This window comes from Tachypleus tridentatus, unplaced genomic scaffold (assembly GCF_004210375.1).
Source record: "Tachypleus tridentatus isolate NWPU-2018 unplaced genomic scaffold, ASM421037v1 Hic_cluster_2, whole genome shotgun sequence".
Taxonomy (NCBI): Eukaryota; Metazoa; Arthropoda; class Merostomata; order Xiphosura; family Limulidae; genus Tachypleus; species Tachypleus tridentatus.
Genome location: NW_027467782.1, coordinates 43,328,484 through 43,354,499, shown reverse-complemented (window position 1 = coordinate 43,354,499; position 26,016 = coordinate 43,328,484).

Here is a 26,016-nt window from a genome sequence, read left to right as displayed (position 1 = left end):
TAGTATGTAGTTGGATGTCACTAATACTTTGTCACGTTTGGGAATGTATGTGATGATCATGAAAAATAATAATGTACATGGATTGTGAAGATATGTTCACATGAAGGACTTTTCAAGATGGAGATAATCCTTAAACTTGAATTAAGAAACAAGGCAACATACATCAACATTTTCAACAACTTTCACTAACACCTATACCTTCATTGGTATACCTTCATTAACACTATATTAGTCCTGTATGACCAGATGAGTAGTCCCAATGTGAGAGTGACGGGTTCGAATCCCTGTCCCACCAAACATGCTTGTCCTTTCAGCCAAGTGACGGTCAATCTCAGTCTTCATGACTAAAAGACCAGGTGAAGAGTTGGCGGCCTTTCACTGCTAAATTAGGCTAGCGGAGATAACTCTCATGTGACTTTAAACAAAGTTCAAGCTACACCAAACCAATTTACACAATATCACTGATATACTTTATTATGTAAGGGATATATTCGACTTTATTTTGATATAGTTTCGTTGAAGTGGGTGTTTACTGTAACCTACTTCATTAATACCATTTTCACGATATTAACACCAATAACAGCTTCGCTTCAGTCACAGTGACACCCATGTTGATGTCTCAGAAGTCACAGTGACACTTGTAGAGGTAACTGAAAGCGGAGCTAGTTTTACTATCTGGCATTTTGTGTGTAAATATGACGAGTTTCTGTAACGTTTATTGCATACAGGAAAACCTTCTGTTTACAGTTTTGACTGATGATTTACATAAGGTAAAATGTCAGTAATTTGGAATGTCTATGACGAACTCCTATTTCAACCTTGCAACAATAACCACAGACTTAGCTGCCGTTCACAGAGACACAGTTATGGATATTCCAGACACAGAATACCTAGATGTTTTCTAATAGGCTGGGTGTACAGTGTCAGACTCGTTCATTTTGATGAGGTAGTCGAAACTAAAGAACTGGTATAAAAATTGTTAAACTGGACCCAGATGTGTTCTATATAATCACCTGTACTTACTTAGCAGTAATTCATGTGTGCTGATGGGTGGTATCTTTCTTTGTCTTAAGAGAATCAGCTTGTTTGTCAGGTTGTTCGATAACGTTTACCACATTTTTTGTGTCAGACCTATATTGTTTGTTTTTGAAATTTCTCGCAAAGACTATCTGAGCTAGCCGTCCCTAATTGAGTAGTTTAAGAAACGAGGAAAGCAGCTGGTCATCATCACCCACCGCCAACTCTTGGGCTACTATTTTATCAACTAGTACTGGGATTCACTCATTTTATAACGCCACCTCGACTGAAAAGGCGAGCATGCTTGTTGTGACAGGGATTCGAGCCGTTTTCTTCAGATTACAGGTCGAGTACCCTAACCACCTGGCTATACCGGGACGTTAGACCTGGAATCTAGATCTAATTGTTTATCTACACAACGCTTGTATTGTAACGATACGCTACATGTACATTTTTAATTTACAGACCATATACTAGTAAAGTTTTTAATGTGTGATTTGATCCAAATATTCACACTTCGCGTAAAACAAGCACCACCTTCAGGCTGCTAAATATACTTACAGTTTCGAGATAATATAATGTATTGATGAAATATGTATTATTAATTTGTAAAAATGACACAACACTTACAAAAGTTCTACTTTCATATTGGTGAACTACTAATCCTGTAATTAAAAACATTAGGACCAACACGATGGTGATTAACTTACCAGTAGTTCACATATGAACAAAAGTTTATATATTAAGGGTGTATTTCACATGCTACCCTATATATGTAATCATAACTTATGGTTAGGATAGAGTATTGTTTTAGTTGGGCTTGATTGGGTCTGTATCACAAAATGTCTGTTTTTGAAGCTTTTGTGATTCTAATATTAATATTCGTGATGTACTCCGATTAAACAGTGGTGCACCTTCAGATGTCATCTCTAGAATCAGTGGTTCGATTCTCTCGGTAGACGCAGGAGATAGCCCAATATTCATGATAATTTCATTCTCCGAAAGAAAACACATTAAATATGTTACGAATATGTTTGTAACTACGTCAGTCACAACCACTGTCTTACAGTTGTTTGTATGGGTTGTAGTTCAACTAGAGGGTCAGGACTTGACTGTACGTGGCACGTGCATAACAGGAATATGATGGTGTTACTCACGTGCAGCAGCCACATTATTCTACATGGAGACACCAACAAAGATAACCAAAGGTCAACCCTGTATTTTTCAACCAACAGCATCACAACCAACTATAATTATTACACGATTCAATTCTAAGTATTTAACTGAAAATAGGGTTTCTGTATTTTTATTATTTTGTTATTAGGTCCAATGTAGCGGAATAAACAAAGTCGACCAGGTGCATGAAGTCACGTGCGTAACCTTTATAACAGTCTCGTACACGTTACTCTGACACCTACATACAGACTCAAGACAGTCACAGTGACATCTATAACAGTTTCAGTAATGTTGACATTCATAACGGTCTCACACAAGCCACTGTCACCTATAAAAATAGTCAAATCAGCTACACTGAGGAATATAACAGTGTTAGTCACACTAACTCCTATAATCGTTTCTCAAATGTCAATCTGACACCTAAATCGTCTCACACCAGTGATACTGACATAAATAATGTAATCAACCCTAGTTGCACTGATGCTCATCGTAGTGTCACATCAGTCACATCGGCTCTAATTTAAACACTAAACAGAAGATGGAGCTGCTGTTATAGTTTTATTAATCTCGAAGTGGTTACGAAAAAAATAATATTAAACACATGCTTATTGATTCCGAAACAATCTTTTACCAATGAATCATTTTTGAACATTTGTTTTTGTTTTGCTTTAAATCCATCAAACAAAGCAAAGTGTAACTAGAAACTTTCAAATTTTCTACCATGAATACATCATGGTTTATTAACAGGTGGTTTGTTCACTGATTTTCTTCCACAGATGTCTCCTTTAGTCGTCCCTAATTCTTGAAGCGACAGACTAAAGTGGGATTGGCTGTTACATTTTTAACGCCTTCAAAGTAGAAATGGTAAACATGTTTCAAAATGGGTTTTGATCCAGTGATTTTTAAATTACGAAACAAGCATCTTAATCCCTAGGTCATGTCAGGCATCGCTAACAACCAAACATTTCCAGTACAAAACATAGAGTTCGAATACAAGAAATCCGTTTGGCTAAGCATTTTATGTCATAAAATTTCATTGATAAATAAAGGGAGACAAACAGAGACTAGTATAATTACATTAGATATTACACTTTATTACAATCAAACCATACAATTAGACTGATTAGTCAGAGAAACAAGTACAATGTAATGTATTTCGATTAATTTATCACTGTGTTCAAATGTTTAGAAACGTATTATTATTTATTAGCCAGATCTAGAACTTCTGAAAAGAAATATGGTAAACAATCATCTCAACTGGTATATAAAACAATCTGATATATAATACTACCGGTTTTATGTTTCTTGTGTACTTTAGTAACGATGTAAAGTTAACAGTGTTGTTACTAATAATACAGAATGATATTCATCTTCTCTACATCATGAGATAAAACAGTTAAATCTGTCGGTTTATAACTAAATAAACATGTTTTCAGTTCTTCCTCTTTGTTATAAAATTATTTAATCACTTTATCTTGTTAACAGCGATGACCAACTCAGAGTTAACTGTACGTCTTGGAGTCTCGCGTCTTTTATCAGTGTCTAAAGAATCATATTATGGAAAAAGACTTTATGTTATTTTGTGTTATCTGTCTTTAACATGTCTAAAGCATCTAGAAGGAGCTGTATTCATGTCAGTCTCATGTTGATTGTTTACTAATGTGAATGTTTTCACATACCATATCAAGCTGTGTTTACGGACAACCTTACTATTTCCATAAGTAGTGTGGCTCCCAGAAGAGAAAAGACAAATACCATGCGTGTAAAAATCAAAGTTGTGGTCATTGAAGGTTATTAAATGTGATAGGCTAATCCAACCTTTTATGATCCAATAGGGTCGTATGGTAGACACTTATGATGTAAGTGAAACTGACACTGTTAACAACAGAAGTAGTTGATATACAAAAGACGTCTTAAGTTACTTAGGCTATATTCTTTACATAGATTCAATAGCGGAGTAAATATCTTGTCATAACTTTTGATAAATGTAAGGTTTAATTGTTCTTATAAGATACACATTACTACGAAGTAACCAATCTCAGTGAACTTGGAAGAGAACACTACACCAAAAGGACGAAACAACCATTGAATCACAAGTACTGGCAAAACAAAAGCTCTAGACATGTGGTCTTTTCAGCAGACAAGATGGAATTAATCATAGGGTTCTTATAAATGTAGATCAGTTAAATTCAATTGATGAAACAAAACAAAAACTCAACATACTAAGAAACCAAATAAATACAGCCATAAACTATGTTCACCACATAAAATTAACGACGAATTAGACAAAATGAAACAATACTTCATCAACATCAATAAGTTTCCTCCACAAATCATATAAAACATTATACGTACACACATAGACAAAAAGCAAAATCAACTAACAAAATTAAATATATCCCACGAATTAAATAATCACAAAACCATATACTGCTGCACACCATATATCCCCGACATCAGCAGAAAAATAACCAACATTTGGCAAAAACTAGTCACAAAATATGACATTACAGTTAATAACAAATTTATTCACAAACCAGGCACAAAACTAAGGTCTATACTATGTAAAAACTACATTGACAAACACCACACCAACATTATTTATAAAATACAATTAGACAACTGTCACGACTTCTATATTGGAGAAACAAGTAGAAAAATAGAAACCAGATTCAAAGAACACAAAAAAGTCACCTTCACACGTTTTTGAACATTGCAACTCAAATAAACACAACATAATCATGGAAAACACTCAAATACTAAATAAAGAAACAAACATAAACAAACGCAAAATTAAAGTAGCCTTACTACAACAACAACTCAAGCCCAAAATAAATGCATATGTTGTTAATTTATTTCTAGAGTCAATATTTTATGTTTGTTTAGTTTTGTTTGTAACATGATATTTACAAGCAATTAATTTAAAGTAAATGTTATAACAAGTTTAATTACGTAACTCTATAATAGTCGTATGTTGTGTTCGTATTTCATTGATGTTGAGATTATCGATTGTCGCGTGAAATTTCTTGATGTCTAGAATATAGCGCACAGACGATTAAGTAATGAAGATAAATAGTGTAGAATGAGAGGTAAAAGTATACAGACATTGAAGACAGAGGGAATTGAATGGAAAGTTAATGGTCGTGGAATATAAAAATATTTTTTTCAGTATAATATTTCTAAATAACTTGCAAATGAGAAACACTGACACCATCCTTCTTAAAATTAAAGGTAAACCTTCAGCTCAATCAAAAAATCAAATATATCATAGAAAAACCCCAAATAAAATGTTTAAAACAAACTATAAATGAACTGAATCCTCGCAGCAAACATACAGGTTTAACTGCCTCTGAAGATTACAACTTTCGTCAATACAAAAAAAAAGCGCCAACTGTAAAGGCTTAACTATCAACTGGAGGCTAGGCAGAGGGCAAGAAAATCTTTGCTGTCAGTAAAAAAACTGTAAAGAATAATATAAACCAATTTGTGAACTTTCAACTTAGTGAACCTCATACTATCACCCTAAATAAATGTGTAAACTATATAATTCCTTAAAATTCTTAAAAGGCCTAACAAATATTGAAAAAAGTGTCTGGGCGTGTTAAACCACAGTATTATTTTACCAATTTTCAATAGAAAAAAGTTCAAAATTTGAAGGAAACAAGAACAACAAAAGACATTAAAAAGTGTCAGTCTTTATCATTACCAAAACAACCTTAATCAATCAAAGGTGAAAGGAAAGTGTAGTGAGTGTTTAAAATAATACCATAATTTACACCTAGAAGAAAGCATTGAACGTTGAAAGTAAGCCATGGAATGCTTTGGGGGAAGGAAAAAAGTGGCACTGTTTAATCCATTAAGGGCTTCTCAAAGCGTTAAAAAATAGAGTAAGTATAGATGGATTAGAAGTAAGAAAAGATAGGTTAACACTACTCTTGGCTTACGCACGAACAAGATGCCAACAAAACTCAAACTTTTGTTTGTTTGTTGTTAAGCACATAACTACCCATCTAGCTGTAAATGCCCACTATACGTTTCGAAACCACGTTTCTTGAGTATTAATACTGCAGGCATACTGCTGTGTCAATGGTTGACTTGAAACGTTTTAATTCACATGAATACAAAATAGGTAAATTACATGCTGAACTAGACATTTTTTAACACCATAAAGGCACAGAAAATAAATACAATTTACAATATGTAACAAAATTCTTTAGGTTCACAATCAGTGAGCAGTATTCTTCCTAATAAGTGTGCAAAAGGTATGGAAATAATTTCTAAAGTATATGGAAATAATTTTTGTACTTTAGAAATTTGGGAAACTTGTGAGACAGAAAAAATGAAAAAGGGAAAATACTGAGAAGTAAAAGAAGAATTGAGAGCGAAGTAAGGGAGTAGAAAATGGTAAAAAAGAAACTGTATATTGACCATTGTCACTGAAGATGTGCTGTTATGGTATTGGTGTCAAAACAGTCAGAATAGAAAAACGAATAATTTTAGGAGGCTTGGTTGAAGGTATGGAAAATTATTTTATTATTTGTAAAAATGTTTATTCCATCTTCACTGTCTGATAAATAGAATATAACAATATTCTTCAGGTTAAGCAGTTTCCCTTCTATGACAGCTCAGCATGGCCAAATGGTTAAGGCACTCGTAATACTTCAGTTGTTGCTCATCCTGTACTTTATATATAATGTGGATTCAATAGTTTGAACATTTTAGTAATGTTTTCTGGTTACCATCGCACGTAATAATGACTACGCAAATAATGTACGATAGATCAGTTGTTGTTCATTCTGAAGGTCATATCTCAATGTGTCAGGTTCTAACTGATCCTTACTTGTTGTTCATCCTGTACTACATATCTCAATCTACCAGATTCTAACTGATCCTTACTTGTTGTTCATCCTATATACACATCACAATCTACCAGGTTCTAACTGATCCTTACTTTTTGTTCATCCTGTACTACATATCTCAATCTACCAGGTCCTAACTGATCCTTACTTGTTGTTCATCCTGTACTACATATCTCAATGTTCTAACTAATCCTTAGTTGTTGTTCATCTTGTACTACATATCTCAATCTACCAGGTTCTAACTGATCCTTAGTTGTTGTTCATCCTGTACTACATATCTCAATCTACCAGGTTCTAACTGATCCTTACTTGTTGTTCATCCTATATTACACATCACAATCTACCAGGTTCTAACTGATCCTTACTTTTTGTTCATCCTGTACTACATATCTCAATCTACCAGGTCCTAACTGATCCTTACTTGTTGTTCATCCTATATTACACATCACAATCTACCAGGTTCTAACTGATCCTTACTTGTTGTTTATCCTGTACTACATATCTCAATCTACCAGGTTCTAACTGATCCTTAGTTGTTGTTCATCCTGTACTACATATCTCAATCTACCAGGTTCTAACTGATCCTTACTTGTTGTTCATCCTGTACTACATATCTCAATCTACCAGGTTTTAACTGATCCTGGTAATGCCCCTGTCCTCGGAAAACAGAATTCAACCACATAACCAAGTAAATAGAACAAAGAAGCAAGTTCTCTGGATTTTACATCGAATTAGATCAAATGTATTTCAGATATTGTCACATTTACAAACCCTTATTGGCTGCTGTAACGCAGCTAAATAATAGGTGTAATTAAATGGTAACACGTGAGGCAGTAAAGTAAAGGTTGATCTGAAGGACTGTAGCGCCATACTTGATCAGAATATTGAAACAAGCTGTGTACATACATGTAGATGTTGTCATTCGGAGTAAAGAAGACAACCATCAACTGTTCAACAAGAAATTGATAAAGTAAAGGTTGATCTGAAGGACTGTAGCGCCGTACTTGATCAGAATATTGAAACAAGCTGTGTACATATATGTAGATGTTGTCATTCGGAGTAAAGAAGACAACCATCAACTGTTCAACAACAAACAAACTGTGTGATTAAACCATATCTTATTAAGTTGGTTAATCAATTTTCAGAATTTAAATGGGACGATGATTCAATGTGATATGTTACAAAGAATGTTATCATGTTTATATAAAAATCAAGTCCACATATGAAGTTTGAAAGAAAAGTATTAAAGTACTTTTGTTGTAAGATTATGTCTTAGTATGTAGTTAATAAGTAAATACATGTGTACTTTTGTAGGGTTAAACATCAATTTATGGTTAAGTTAAGAAGTGGTAATAAAAGTACTTATGTAAGTATTTGATATTTTTAATTTTGATGACATCTTTTGTAATACATGGGCGAAAGAACTGGGACAGATCCCCAAAACTTTAGCCATAGCTATCACTGGCTTGTAAATGATTACTAGATGAAGGACAGCCAGACAGTAGTAACCGCTGTCTATTCAGTTACTCTTAACCGAATATTGGGATTGTATGTTTCTATCAAAACGTATCACAATTGGAGTTTTCAGTAATCAGTAGTATATCGCAACATGAATCTTGGATCTTCCAATGCACAAGCTAATCTCTAGGTCGCACCCGGCTCGATCTTATGCAGGACTAAGTACGACTGTACGAGTAACATGTGAATATTCAGATATTTAGAGCTAAAAGATTAATAGTGGTCTAAAAGTATCTGTAATTTCGATCTGAACATTTTATTATAAGTTTTATCTGGTGAGACAATTCATCAATTTATAAACAAAAATCAGAGAATTATTTTACGTGTGTCTGTTTCGATGTGATCATAGTTTCATTTGATATGCAACTTATAATATAAAACAAAAAATGAAATATCATATGCATATAGATGAACAAACTACTGATAATATGAAATACTTTAGGTTTAACATCACACAGTACACATGCTGTTTTGAAAAACATAATTCAGCGGAAGAAAAACAAAGTCACATGTATATTTTGAAACGTATTTTTAAACAAAGTTAATACAGAAACTTTTAATAGTAACCTTATAAAATTAGGTTATTATAATTATTTTATACCTTCTGTGTTCCATGATTCAACTTTATTGTCTCTTTCTCGACGCGAACAGAAGCGTCTAAGTCCGACTCACTTCTATAAAATTTCGGCTTTCTTAAAAGATGCGTTGTAAACACAAACCGAAAGTGACAAAAAAAATAAATTATTGTATTAATGAACAAAGTTAACTTATTTTTTAACAATGAATATAGACTTTGTAAATAAAAATTGTTTTTTGAGAGAAAAAAAAGGTTAGTAAAAATGGACAATTTTAATAATGTACAATTAACAAAAATTTGATTATGAAGTAGCAATATTATAACTTAATATATATGTGTATATATATATATATATTATTTAAGTGCAAGTTAGTTTTTATACAAGTTGAAAAACATGTGATAAACCAAGAAGCCTGTTGAAACTTAAAACTTCATTTAGTGTTTACTTTATCTTGTTTTAACTTGCTAAGAACAAAATTCTTTACACTAACTTTGTTTTTAAGCTGGCAAAGCACAATTATAATTAATTACACTTGTTATAAGACGTTAGTATTAGATCTATTGTATTTTGTAACACTACATTCTTATTCGGTCTTTGGGGGGGTTTGATGGATAAAAAGATTGTATAACAGTATTTTAACCTTATTAAATGTAAATAACATTTCTCTGTGTGTGTTCTTATAGCAAAACCACCTCGGGCTATCTGCTGTGTCCAGTTGGGACAGCGGTAAGTGACATTTCTGAATGAGATGGATTGAAATACACAAACTATTGAACAACATTGAAGGTCATATTTCTGTCAGAGATGATTATTACAAGTCTGTCAAACAGTAACTACCTTTCTAAATGTCTATCATTTAATATGGAAATGATAACTCGTATTCTCACCGAAATGTCATGTCGCTTTACATTTTATGTATATAAAATAAAAAAAAAAAGATATTTTTTCTCTATTCACTGTTCCACCTTCTAAATTAACAAAAGTGTCATAGAACTACCCTGATTTATTTGTCCGAGCATCAGTGTCAAGTATTTATAATCGGACAGCTGCTTTGACCTCATTCCTACTCAGTTGACCAGAACAACAAACTGCTCAGCTAGTTATAATTGAAAGTAATTAATTTCGTCAACGTAACCTAACTAGTAAAACATTACATTAATAAATGTACAGAGTTAAAAAATAGCTAAGAATGATAATACGGTTAATCCTAGGATTAAAAAATAACTCAGAAATATCATTATGACATTTAGAAGCTGAATATTGAGTAATTTATCATTGGTTGGTTGGTTTAATCCAACATTTGTTGGATTTATTGAGTCTTGGAAGTTTAAGTTGTCTTTATTAATAATTAAGTAAAGCAGGTGAAAGTAATTTGCTTCAGTTTAAATTATCTAAGTTTTGAATAAGGCTGAATAGGAAATGAGATTTCTTTCCATATGTATATTTTAATTTGTAGTACATTTCATATTCCTGTCTTATTAATAAGTGAATGTTGTTTTTCACTTTTTTATCTTCAGTTTAACATTTGTGAAGAATAGATGCAGATGACTTAATACAGAGAAAAGAGATGGAATTTAGAAATAAATATAATACATTGAATAGTTATATAGTTTAAAGTAACATTTAGGGTGGCTTAAAGCTATGAAATAGGTTAAAAAGTAATTTATCAAAATAGTTTATTAAAAACATAAAATCCCAACAAGGTGCCATTTGTTCCTAGAAGGCTGTAGTTAAATATCCTTATCTGAGAAAGTGCTGCCCTCTACTAGTGATAACAATAACTCATTTCATAAACCAATCACAATTATAAAAACAAGTTTTGCTGGTATCTTGACATTTTTCTTTTAAATTTCTAACATTATGCCTTCTTGTGTTCACAATATAGCAAAGATATTACAAGCTTTTATCCTACTAATCCCTTGGATAATTTTACATACTAACAGTGTATTTGGCACATAATAGTAGAATTAACATGTTAACTAGTGGTTCAGGCATGGGAACTCAATTTGTAATATACAGGTTGCAGGTTTGAATCCCTGCTACCAATCATGCTGATCCTTTATTTGCTTTAGGAACAAGATATCTGTATGTAATCTTTCTTGGCTAATACAAAATGTCTGAACATGTATAGTTAAAAAAAAAGATGACATATAAGCATTGTTTAATGAAATTTAGTCAACTTATTCTAACTTTGGTAGTGAGGAAAGCTGTAGCATACTAGTAAATAAAAACTGATGGAATTTTGACAAGCCATAGTTTTAGCTTAGTTTGTTGTATACATAGATCAAACTGAAAGAAACTTAAAATTTAGAATGAAAAAAAAAACCAACTAAAATGTTGGGGAAAAAAAGGTAATTCCTACATTATGTGAACATCCATATTATATCAGTTGTATCATACATTGGAAAAGAACTGTTATTTTTGATCAACTGAATGAAATAACAGCTGGAAATATTAGATAATATACAAAAGAAATGAAAGTGAAAGTAATAATAAATAAAGATAAAGGGTTGGCAAGTCAACCAGTATATGAATGGCATGTTTTTCTGAAAGTTCAGTATATAAATTAAATACTTATGTGATAAGTGGCTTTTACATATTTATTGTTTACATGTATAGTACCTGGTTTCAGACTATTTAAACTTTCAGAGAAACATTGATCACTTGAGTGCCTTATTTAAACTGCATCCTTGTTATTTGTGGAGTTCCTGAGAGTCAGTGTTTGGGCTTTCGTTCTTTCATATTTACATTAATTATATTGATAGAGGCATGTCATGAGAGTTTACTGAGTTATATTCAAAATTTAATTAAATTACTTTTATTATCATGGAATATAAACTTGGTAACAAAACTTAGCTTGTAATACAAATTTGGAAACTATATAGTTTTAATTTGCTAGTTTTATGAGACAAGATTTAAAAATGTCTTCAATTTTCCATTGTTTCAGAATTGTGATGTTTTACCTTTTAGTATTTCCCCTTTTGTTATTTATTTACCACATCTACAAGAAGTACAAAATTTAACATAAGTTGCTCATTATAATATTGTTATTACTCAGACAAAGTATAATTTTCATAGCCTACAATCTTATTTGATTACAGAGTGATAAACTAGAAAATCAAGTCCCTTTAGCCACACCCACACATTACATTTTCTCTTTCACAAGCTTCCAATATTTATTCTTATTGATTTTTAAAACTATATTACTTATAACCAATAGAAATCCAAATATTTAATCTAACACACTGCATATTATGTTACATTGTTTTCTGTATAGCAGTTTGTCTATTTTGCTTCCAGTGTAAATTTTATTCCAACAGGAAACACATTGGCAAGTTTACCTAAATTTTTATTAGGTTTATTAAATAGTAAGAAAGCCTGAAAATTTGTATAGTCCTAGGGCAATGTGTGCTTTTAGCATGTTATTTTGTATTCTTTGTTATATTTTTGATTAACGAACAATCATTTCGCGAAGTAATACCATTATAATAATAGTTAGTTTTAATTGAGAGTTGATAAAAGATACCCATTTAAGTACTATATTTCTGGTTTTTCATGTGTATTATTTATTATTATAAAGGTAAATAAAATATAAGTTTTAGATTACGCTAAATAGATAAAAAACATTTTATTACGTCTCCAATTCTGGAAATTGCTCAGTGGATTCAGATTCCACTGTAGCCAGGTTTGCTTATATTTCAGTAGGTAAGGTTAGGGTTGGTTTAGGTTTAGAGTTAGGTTTGGATAGGCTAGGTTTTGGGTTAGGTAAGAGTTAGGTTGGGTTAGGGTCAGGATAAGGTTTAGGTTAGGGTAGGTTTAGGTTGATGTTTTGGTTATGTTAGGTTTCTTAGGTTAGGTTAAGGTTAGTTTAGATTAGGTTAAGGTTAGGTTAGATTTAAGTTGGTTAGGTTTGGTCAGGTTAGGTTAAGGTTAGGTTGAGTTAGTTAGAGTAGATTGGTTAGTTAATTAGAATTAGGTTAAGATTTAGAGTTAGATTAGTTATATTAGGATTTAGGTTAGGATTAGGTTAGGTAGAGTTAGGTTTAAGTTAGGATATAGAGTAGATTAAGTTTAGGATTTAGGATAGGATTAGATTTAAATTGGGATTAGGAGTTAGGTTGATATAAGTTAGGAGTTAGGTTAAGGTTTAGGATTTAGGTTAGGATGAGTTTAAGTTTAGGTTAGGTTAGGATTAGGATTTAGAGTTAGGTTAGGATTTTCTTAGGTTAGAAGTTAGATTGAATTAGAATTATATTAGAGATTAGGTTAGGGATTATTAGGGAGTTAGATTAGGTTAAGTTTAGGTTAGTTCAGGTTAGGTTAAAGTTTAGAATTAGAAGGATTAGGTTAGTTAGGATTAGAGTTGAGTTTAGTTTAGAGTTAGAATTAGGTTAGATTGAATTGAGTTTAGTTAAGGTTAGAGTTAGGACGAATAGTTTAGGAGTTAGGAATTAGAGGTAAGGATTAAAGTTAGAGATTAGGATTTTTAGATTGTGGATTGGAGTTAAGTTAGAGAGATTAGAATTTAGAATTTAGGTTATTGAATTAAGATTAAATTAAGAGATTAGGATTAGGTTAGGTTAGGATTAGGATTTGATTTAGAGTTAGGTTAAGTTAGATTAGGTTAGATTAGATTAGAGTTTAGATTGATTAGGTTTAGGATTTAATTTAGATTAAAGTTAGGATGGTTTAAGTTAGTTGGGTTAGATTTAGAATTAGATTTAGAGTTAGGTTAGGTTAGAGTTATTAGATTGGAGTTAGGTTAGGAATTAGGTTAGTTAGTTGAATTAGGTTAGAATTGGAATCCCAGATTAGATAGAATTTTAGAGTTAGAAGTTTAGATTAGAGTTAGGGATTTAGAGTTTAGGATTTAGGAATTATGTTAGATTTAGAGTTAGATTGAATTAAGTTAGAAATTAGGTTAGATTGGAAGGTTAGGATTGGAAGTTAAGATTGAAGTTAAAGGTAAGATAGATTTAGATTAGAATTAGAGATTTAGAGATTAGAATTAGGATTAGATTAGAGTTAGAGTTAGGAGTTAAGTTTAGATTAGAGTTAGGATTAGGTTAGGTTAGGTTAGGATTAGGTTAGGATTAGATTGATTGGGATTGAAGTTTAGGATTAGGTTAGGATTAGGAATTAGGTTAGGTTTAAGTTAGATTAGGATTAGGAATTAGAATTAGGTTAGGTTTAGAGTTAGATTTAGGTTGAATTGGAGTTAGTTAGTTAGATTAGAATTGAATTGATTTAGGTTAGTTAATTGAATTGATTAAGTTAGGTTATTTTAGTTAGATTATGTTAGAGATTTAGGTTAGATTAAATTGAGGTAAGTTAAGTTGGGATTTAGGTTGAGGATTTAGGTTATATTAGGATTTCTTACATTAGGATTTAATTTTAAGTTTAGAATTAGGATTAGAATTAGAGTTAGGATTTAAAGTATTAGAGTTACAAGTTAGAGATTTTAGGTTAAAATTGGAGGTATAGAGTTAGGATTTAAATTTAAGAGTTAGGATTAATTTAGGTTAGAGTTAGTTAGAATTAGAGTTAGGATTAGGTTAGATTAGGTTTTATGTTAGGTTAGATTAGATTGGATTAGTTAGTTAATTAGGTTAGGATAAGGTTGAATTGAATTAGTTAGAGTAGTTAGGTTTAAGTTTAGGTTTAGGTTAGGATAGGGTAGGTTAGGTTTATGTTAGGTTAGGTTAGGTTTAGGTTTAGGTTGAGGTTTAGGTTATGTTAGGTTTCTTTCGTTATGTTAGGTTTCTTACGTTAAGTTAGGTTAAGTTTAGGTTAGGTTAGGTTTAGGGTTATGTTAGGTTAGGATTAGGTTTGTTAGGTTAAGGTTAAACTAGGTTAGTAATGTTAGAAGTTTAAATTTAGGATTTAGAATAAGGTATAGGTTAGGTTAGGATTAGGTTAGTTAGTAATGTTAGCTTTAGGTTAGAGATAGGAGCCAGTTGAATTAGGTTAGAATTAGGTTAATTAGGTTAGGATTAGGATTTTGTTTGTGTTAGGTTTAGGTTAGGTTAGGTTAGTAATGTTAGGTTTAGGGTAGGATAGGGTAGGTTAGTTAGGTTAAGGTTTAGGTTAGGTTAGGTTTAGGTTAGTTAAGTTAGGTTTAGGGTAGGTTAGGTTGGTTAGGTTAGGATAGTTAGGTGAGGTTAAGGTTAGGTTAGATTAGGTGCAATGGTAGGGAAAAATGCAGAATTAGTTGTACTTATCAAAGTGATCCCTGCTTTGCAGAGTTTTTCCCTGTTTTTTCTTCATTGTGAACACCTGGCAGTCAGATACTTCAAGCATGATATATTGCTTGATTTCTAACTAATACAAACTGAGAAAGACAACAATAAAATGGAACCATAATATTATTGAATATTTGCGTATAGTAACTAAGGAGACGAAATCTTAAAGTAAGAATCGAACTGTGCGAAGAAAGAACTAAATTTTATAGTGTATATAATGGGTCCTTCGATCAGTATAATTTGTCGGTATAAAGTTTTGTATAAGTATTTTGATTGTTTTTCTGATAAGTTCTTTGTATAAATCTGAATTAAATTCTTGTAGTAAGAGACGAAAGTTAGACAACTCGTAAGTAACATTTACGTCACTATATAACCTATGTGAAGCTAAGTAATTAGAGTTTGCAAACTTTGGGCTGATTTAGAAAGCGTCATAGTGAATAGTACAGTGAAAGTGAATATTTTATAAGAAAAAAGATTCTATTTTACAGCAAGTGCTACGGGCGAAAAGTGTTCGGATTGTACTGATATACAATGTATTTTTTATCAATTAAATGTGGTATTATTTGTTGAAAAATATTTTTTTAAAGAAGAACTCCATTCCTTAAAACTATATAAATTACACCATTATAGATATAATCACATTTTCAGGTTCAGTCCCAGTGAAAGGTCGAATATTGGACTAAGCGGCTCATGTTTCCCACAACACTTACAAACGAAATTTCCAAGGGTAATAAAATTGTAATTAAAATGTGTAAAATATTTATTATATGGTTCAAAGTTTCTCCGGTTCAGTAAACACTGTAGGACAGTGCTTCCCAACCAGATAACATATTTTTTTGTCGGCCATGTAGGGTTCATGCAACTTTTAGTTTATTGTAATATTTTTCTTTTCCAAATGTTTCGTTTTTGTTTACATACTATTAAAACTAATTATAAAAATTTGTTTTGGCCATCTTCACCTTTATTCTTAAATAAATAATTACTGTGAGGTGTGCGAGAACATATTAAAATTTTTAGAGGTGCGGGTTATAAAAAACGTTGGGAACCACTGGTGCTGGATCTGATGTCGCAGGTTTCAGTGCTACTGCTCATCCATTTTATGTATGTCGAATTTCGCAGCATATGTGTATGAAGGTGTTATATGTGCACTTGGTCATAAAATTTACTGTTCTCTTGTTTTAAAGTTGTCAAGTGTTGAATGTGGTATAATGTGGTGTTAAATTTACCTTTGTTGAGACAATAACACAAATGCAGTAGGCCTAACTACGTTATTGGCCTACAAAACTATGCTATTTCGGCTACCATACGTTACTGTATCATATACACATGCATATTACTATTTATTTATTAATGTTTACATTTTAGTTGTATTTCTTAAAACATAAAAAGTAAATGAGAAATACATTGATTTCAAGGACTTCATGAAGTATAGTTTAAGAAACCACGAGTATCACACAATCTTACAGTTTGTTTTTATCACTGTTAGTAAACTGTATATACCTTTCAAATTTAAATATTTGTTTCTTAGTAGCATCTATTTGTTTACTTTAATATAATCTTAAAATATTTGTGGTTCTCCCTATTTTTATATTTTATATAATACATACATATAGTGTATATAAATATATATACATAAGGTTAAAGTCGTATGTACAGAATAAATCTACAGACGACAAATAAAACTTGTCACATTTAAATCTTGTTGTTCTGAGATCTACACAGACAAATCGTCATACACGTGATCGCGAAAAACAACCCTTTATTTATAATATAGGTACAATTTCTTTATTACATTTAAATGATACAATTTCGTTTTCATAACTAAGCTTTCAATATCTAAATTTTCCCATTGCTACCTCCTCACTTATCAGTTTTATTTTTCTGTCATTTTCCTTCTCTTTGGCTTACGTCATTTCATTACAACAATTGATTCAAGAGTATAGTTACCTTTGAAACCAATACAAACTGTGAAGAAAGACAACAATAAAATGGAACCACAATATTACTAAATATTTGCATATAGTAACTATGGAGACCAGATATTAAAATAAAAGCCGAACTTTGAGAAGAAAGAAAAAAATTTTATTGCAAAATATTACCCACCTTACATTTCACGGGTATTTGGACCAGTGGAATTTGTAGGGTTAAAGTTTTGTATGAATATTTTTTATTGTATATTTACATAAGATCATTCAATAAATCTGAATTAAATTCTTGAAATGAGAAACAAAATTCGGACAACTACTAACATTCACTTTACTCTGCAACCTGTGAGAGGCATAGCAATTACGGTTAGCAAATACTGGGCTGTTTTACATAGCGTCGCACTGAAAAATTTCGAAAATGAGACAATTTTCCAAGACAAAAATAATATTTTTGCAGTAATTAATACAGTGGAAAACTGTTCTCATTGTGCTAAGCAAACGTTATTTTTGGTCTGTTAAGTGTGTTATCTTTTATTTAAAAATTAACAGTTTTAACTCCTTTCCTTAAAACAAAATAAATTACATCAATAAAGATATAACCAAACCTTCAGATTTAGTCCTAGTGAAAGTCGGGTTCTTGTTACAAGGACAGTACTTTAAAATTCTGTTCTTTGATAAATATAGGTTTGTCGTACGTAAAGTAGTTATTTTATAATTGTCTAAATTTAGAATACCAAAGTGGGAATTTTTATAGATTTTTTTGTGTGTTGCCATTTTATAGATAGTGACACAATGTATTTGTTATTTCGGTTACATAGATACAAATATGCACGCCATGTCCTTCAGTTTGTTTGTTTTTTTTTGTTTTTTGGAATTTCGCACAAAGCTACTCGAGGGCTATCTGTGCTAGCCGTCCCTAATTTAGCAGTGTAAGACTAGAGGGAAGGCAGCTAGTCATCACCACCCACCGCCAACTCTTGGGCTACTCTTTTACCAACGAATAGTGGGATTGACCGTAACATTATACACCCCCACGGGCGAGCATGTTTAGCGCGACGCGGGCGCGAACCCGCGACCCTCGAATTACGAGTCGCACGCCTTATGCGCTTGGCCATGCCAGGCCATGACCTTCAGATAAGTTAGATTAGAAAATATAACGTAATTAATACTTTGTATTGGATTTACTAAAATATATTTTTTCAGTATAAGATAATGCTGCAATGGTTAATAGATAGCCTATACCATGTTGCTGTATTATTAATTAACTGTGCTTTTAGTTCGTGATTTTAGTAAATTTAGGATAATTATATCTATGTAATCCACAATAGCGACTCAATATACCGTGATGTTTTACTTGGTGTCGTATCATTATCAATCAAATGTCTACAATATTTTTCTTTCTAAGTTCTCTCAGGTATCTTTGGAATGTTTCTTCACGTTCGACGATAATGAATTAATAGGTATTAATAAGGATTTTTAATGTTCTTTTGTTGAAAAGAATAACCACCATTTTGATCAAGTAATTATTTTAGTTAAGAATAACAATCTTATTGTCGGACCAAAAAACATAAATATTTTTTATTTAACGATAGTTCTTTTAAAATATTTCTTCAAGGCTTAAACGCTGAGGACGAACATTAGGGATAAAATCATTAGTAGAAAACGCAGATTTCTTTATTTTTGTCATGAAAAAGTTACTGAGATAATAAAGAGTTATTTTACTTTTCGTAAGAAGGTTTTTTAGGTTTCTGTATTGTGATTTGAAAGTGTAAACTATGTTAGGTACATAGAGTTTACGTGGTGAAAGAGAGAACTGAAGACCTTTAGCTAGCACTGATTTACACTGATTATTTATGTTATGATTACATAGGTTAACAATCTGGTCGCCAGGATGAAACTAGGAATGAATGCTGTTAATCAATCAATTAAGCCTCAAATTTTGGACATGTTCACACTGCACAATTTGTCTTCGTTCCATTGGTTCCACTTGTTTAGTTCATCGGTGTAATCAACACTGTCAACAATCATTCTGAGGTTAGTACAATACACTTTGAACTTTTCCAGTAAAATTTATGTTCTGTTGATGTTTTGTACGAAATTCTTGATCCAACTCCAACAAACATGCTCACCGTTTATGATGTGTGTGTGGGGGAGGGAGAACATTGTTAGGGTCAGTCTCACTATTCGTTTGTGAAAGAGTGGTTAGTGGATGGTGATGACTAGGTACCTCTATTCTTTCACTGCTAAATTACATACGACTAGCGTTGATAGCCCTCGTGTAGCTTCAGCCCAATGTAAATCAAAGCAATAGTATCTTCAGACAAATCTGATAATCTAACAACTTTTGAACATTTTGGTTTGGTTCTTTAAAGTGTAGAAACTTTGGATTCACGTTTTGAAGAATGTTTCTGAAAGAAAGCAAATTTCAAGGTTGATGATTAATAGTACAACTATATTGAAGATGAAGAAATAGATTCATACAAGAGAAGGGAACAGAGATAAAGTTTTCAATATTTTACATATTCAGTATTTAAAGTAAAAAAATCTTGATGACGAGAAACCCACTTCAGATAAAAATGTATATCAGAATGTCTGGTATGGGTTGTAACACATTTATTGTATATCAGAATGGCTGGTATGGTTACTGACACTTACATTGTATATCAGAATAGCTGGTATGGGTACTAACACTTCTATTGTGTATTAGAATAGCTGGTATGGGTACTAACACTTGTATTGTGTATCAGAATAGCTGGTATGGGTACTAACACTTCTTTTGTATATCAGAATGTCTGGTATGAGTACTAACACTTATATTGTATATCAGAATGGTTAGTATGGGTCCTAACAGTTGTATTGTACATCAGAATAGCTGGTATGGGTACCAACACTTGTATTGTATATCAGAATGGCTGGTATGGGCACTAACACTTTAATTGTATATCAGAATAACTGGTATGGGTACTAACACTTGTATTGTGTATCAGAAGGGCTGGTATGGGTACTAACACTTGTGTTGTGTGTCAGAATGGCTAGTATGGGTATTAACACTTGTATTGTGTATCAGAATGGTTGGTATGGGTACTAACAGTTGTATTGTATATCAGAATAGCTGGTATGGGTACTAACACTTGTATTGTATATCAGAATGGCTGGTATGGGTACTAACAGTTGTATTGTATATCAGAATAGCTGGTATGGGTACTAACATTTCTATTGTTTATCAGAATGGCTGGTACGGGTACTAACACTTGTATTGTATATCAGAATGGCTGGTATGGATACTAATATTTGTATTGTATATCAGAATGGCTGGTATGAGTACTAACACTTGTATTGTATATCAGAATAACTGGTATTGGTAGTAACACTTTTATTGTATATTAGAATGCCTGGTATTGGTACGAACACTTGTATTGAGAAGGAGAGAAAAACGTTTCGACCTTCCTAGGTCATCTTCAGGTTAAGGAAGAGAGAGTTTCCAAGTGGCCGTTGCCGGACACATCTCTTAGTGACGAGTGTATAAACAGATACGGAAAGTTTTTCAACCATTGATGAAATAAAACATTGTTATTTTACTGTCAACACAAGGGCAAACTGCTATCTGCAGTGTCGTGTATAAAAACAACATAAACCACGATAAGGTCTTCCCCCAGTTTTAGTTAACCTATAGCTGGCAGAAAAGCCTAATTTACACCCTGAACTGTCCTTGCGGGCAGCCTGAAATTTTTACTTGGGGCACTCAACCCTGTGACTAAGCATCGGGAATGTATTGCTTGTGCTTACAAGACACTGCTGGACAGAGCAGCAGATCAAGGAGCTTGCTTGATCGATGTTCACAGGTGTCCGCGACACACGCTTCAAAACCACAGTCGTAATATTTGTCTGTTCATTCTGTCATTGTTAATTTGTTATGTTACTTAATAGCATTACATACAAAGTAAGTTTTACTTTGCAGGTAACATGTTTATCAAACAAATGAAGACAACATGTTCTACTCAGTGTTCCTCTTTATTGAATCACTAAATGTCAACACAAGTGTATATTATGTATACTGAAAGTTTGCCAAATTTCATACAGATACACAAGTCGTATCGATACAGTCCTCTCGAGTTCTTCATGGTAAGTACTCGCATGTTTCTCTTTTATCGACACATTTTTAATATTTAGTGTTTGAATTAATTAAATACAGAAACAGACAAGGAAAGCTATTCAACCATTGATGAAACAAAACATGCCTATTTTACTTTCAAAACAATGGTAAACAGCTATCTGCAGTGTCGTGTGTGGAAGCGTCATAAACCATGAGAAGGTCTACCCCCCCCCTGGTACATCTGTACAGCATACATGTCTGATTGACTACTTAAGCATCTGTAACACATACATATCGTGTTGATTACTTTACTGATACCACTCAACAACTAAATTACCCTGTACAACTGATATCTGGTTCACTAGATTACCCTGTACAACTGAACAACATAGATATCTGGTTCACTAAATTACCCTGTACAACTGAACAATATAGATACCTGGTTCACTAAATTACCCTGTACAACTGAACAACATAGATATCTGGTTCACTAAATTACCCTGTACAACTGAACAACATAGATACATGGTTCACTAAATTACCCTGTACAACTGAACAACATAGATACCTGGTTCACTAAATTACCCTGTACAACTGAACAACATAGATACCTGGTTCACTAAATTACCCTGTACAACTGAACAACATAGATACCTGGTTCACTAAATTACCCTGTACAACTGAACAACATAGATATCTGGTTCACTAAATTACCCTGTACAACTGAACAACATAGATATCTGGTTCACTAAATTACCCTGTACAACTGAACAATACAGATACCTGGTTCACTAAATTACCCTGTACAACTGAACAACATAGATATCTGGTTCACTAAATTACCCTGTACAACTGAACAACATAGATATCTGGTTCACTAAATTACCCTATACAACTGAACAACATAAATACCTGGTTCACTAAATTACCGTGTACAACTGAACAACATAGATACCTGGCTCACTAAATTACCCTGTACAACTGAACAACACAGATACCTGGTTCACTAAATTACCCTGTACAACTGAACAACATAGATGTCTGGTTAACTTCTTTACTGTTGCATCTGTACAACAGACACACCTGGTTGACTAATTTACTGCTACACCTGTACAACACATATGCATGTTTGACGACTTTACTGATACGTCTGTACAACACACATGCCTGGTTGTGTATTTTACTGATAACTCTGGACAACATACATGCCTGGTTGACTACTGATACCTTTAAACAACATGCCTGGTTCATTAATTTACTTATACATCTGAACAATGTCATTCCTAGTTGACTACTTCACTGGTACATCTGTACAACATACAACTTTAAATAATAATTATCAATCTGTACGAACAATTTTACTCAGATTTTCTTTGGACTTTATAATTTTGTAATATTTATTGAGTGTAAGTCACAAAGATGTGAGAAACCAATCGAGACTTTCATGCTTTTTTATATGTAAAGTCTGACGAGATTTCCCAGTATACAATTTACCTATTGTTTTTTAACTTCTAAACCCTAATCCTATTATTGTATTTGTTATCTAATTCTCATTTCTTGACATAGTAAATACTCAAGCCTCGTTTTTCGTACAATTTTCTTAGAGGTTTACTTTTTACAGACTTTTTATCTCACCCTTTTATGATGTTACAGAATTCGATATAAACACCAATCAGTGAAGACTGACTTTGAAACAGCTGTGGACAATATCTGAATGTGATTGGACAGAGAACATTATTTACTACTTGTTTTATACATACGTGAACAGTGGTGTCTGTCCATCAGTTCATCTTCTCCTGTTTATAACGGCTTCACTTCTCATGTTGAGTGTGAAAAGCTATGGATGAAGTCAAAGTACAACATTAACTTTTAAATAACAGTAGAACAGGTATGAATAATGTTAACAACAAACAGGATATTTTACACTAACTTGTTATGAATTAATAACACTATGTATCAGAATTTAAAATGTGACATAACGGTTTGTTATTGTTAAATTGTTCTTAGCAAACACTTGCTATACAAACATAGAAAACCAAAACTCATGTAACACACTTACTCTACAGTATTATACAATCTTACAATTTGTCTTTAGTCACTGCTACACGAGGGCTATTTGCGCTAGTCGGCCATAATGTAGCAGAAAGGCCAGATGGAAGTCAAGTAGTCATCGCAACCAACCGCCAAGTCTTGGTCTACTATTTTGTACTATTTGCTGGTGTATATCTCATCATATACAAAGATGGATCACCATTAGGTTCCTCGACTCAAATCACTACAAGTTGAAGTATATATAAATAATTTACGTAGGTTCTCATACACTTTCTCGCTCCATTTACTATGATAAATGTATTTATACATACACATATATATGTATGTACATAGATGTAGACGGACGAGAATTTAAATAGAAATGTTGATTGTTATTTTTTTAGGGTAACACTGTCTTCTCAGTCAACGTTGTACGAATGTTGATGACGAAGCCACGGATGGACAATTCCTCAGAAACTGCGCATGTCAGGTAGATATTAGTGGTTGTCTCATTTAATAACAAGCTCAGCGATGGTAAAAACTATTTTAAAATTTTAAGAAAAATAAGCATATGAGTATCTAGAAAACTATAGGAAAATATCATTATATTTAGTGAAGTATTTGTTGTATTTTTTACTTTATAAGTAATTCTATCTTTCTAAAAGTAGTGACATAGAAATTCAAAAACGTTCTGGTGTTTGTCCTGTTTGGCATTGTTTAGATTTTTATTGATTACTTCAATTACCACTCCTCAACATATTTCACACCTGAACATTGATAATAAAACTGTAAACAGTTTCAGGTTTGTTTTGTTTTATTTTAATCAATAGCTTAACCTTTTAATGTATTCCTATACATCAGAATTCCCAGATGTTGAGTGATTTATAGAACTGTGTATTCTTAAAAAAGCTCATTACCTTATTACAATAAAATTTATGTCAGGCTGTGACTGTTATATAAGATTAAATATTAAAATAAATAGATACAGCTTAAAGGATTTTTCAAAATCTATAAAATAAAAATCAGTCGTAACCTCAGAATCACTAGAAACAAAAGTCCACGAAACGTATTAGGGATTTTATTGAAAAGAAATGTAAACAGCTTTCCAAAGGAAAATATATGTCAGAAGAGAATAAATAACTGTTTTTATAGGAAAGTTATCAAAGCTACTGCGCTTCTTTTCCGTTTATTCGGAATCACTTATTTTCTGCATCAGTCCTCATGACGATACTCACCTAGAGAGGGAGTGCATGGTAACTAACGCCTTGTTGTAGTCCTCCAAGTAAGTATTTCAAGTCTGATTTTATATGAACGGGGAAAGCAGAAAAATGTGGGTGTGGTTCTTACTGGCCATAAATCTGTTATTTTCACATCGCTTCCAAACCCTTGACAGTGCTGGATATTAAACCTTACGGTCCGTCCAGTTACTATTATTTCTGTATCTTACACAGTTCGTAAGTTTGTGTGTGTGTTTTCTTATAGCAAAGCTACATCGGGCTATCTGCTGAGTCTGCTGAGGGAAATAGAATCCCTGAATTTAGCGTTGTAAATCCTGGACTTACCGCTTTACCAGCGGAGGGGAAGGGACAGTTCGAAAACTGTCTGACAGAATATTTATTAATCATTTCTTTGGTATGTCAATGTATGTATAACCACAACTATCTGGCTATAATTCTTAAGCCTTCTGAACTAACTAAAAGAACAACAGTGGGAAATTATCATTACTTAAACTTAAGTCAAATTATTTACCGACAAACTAACTCAGTGTAACATCTGAAGTGGTCATCACCAACCACTGCCTAATCTTGGGCTACTCCTTTACTTACGAATAGTGTTATTGAAGGTCACATAATGACACCTCAACGGCTGAAAGAGCGGCCACGTATAGTAACTAAGGAGACAAGATATTAAAATGAGAACCGAACTGTGCGAAGAAAAAATTTTATGGAAGAAAGTTTCTCACACTGCTGTTCATGGGTACTTCGTCCAGCACAATTTGTAGGTATAAAGTTTTCTATAAATATTTTAATTGTATATTCCCATGGAAACATTTTATACATCTGAATTAAATTCTTAAAATAAGAAACAAAAGTTAGACAATTAGTAAGTAACATTCACTTTACTCCACAACCAGTGAGAAGCCTAGTAATTAATGTTAGCAAATACTTGTCTGTTTTCAATAACGTCGTGTTGAAAAGTTTAGAAAAATTGAACATTTTCTATAAAAAAAGAGAGAATCTTTTTACGACACGTACTGCATGGGAAAGGTTTTCGGACTGTTCTAATATACACTATATTTTATTATCTGTTAAATGTGGTACCGTTTATTGAAAAAATAAGTTTTAAACTCCATTTCTTAAAACTGTATCTATAAATTATATCAATAAAAAAAGATATAATCAAATCTTCCTATTGAAAGTAGGGCTCTTGTTATACGAAGAGTACTTAATATTCATTACTATGGAAAAACAAACGCTTGTTGTTCGTATCGCAGTTACTTTTAATATTATCCGAATTTAGAATGTTAAAGTGGGAATTTTTTATAGATTTTTCTTTATAGAAACATTTGATGAATAG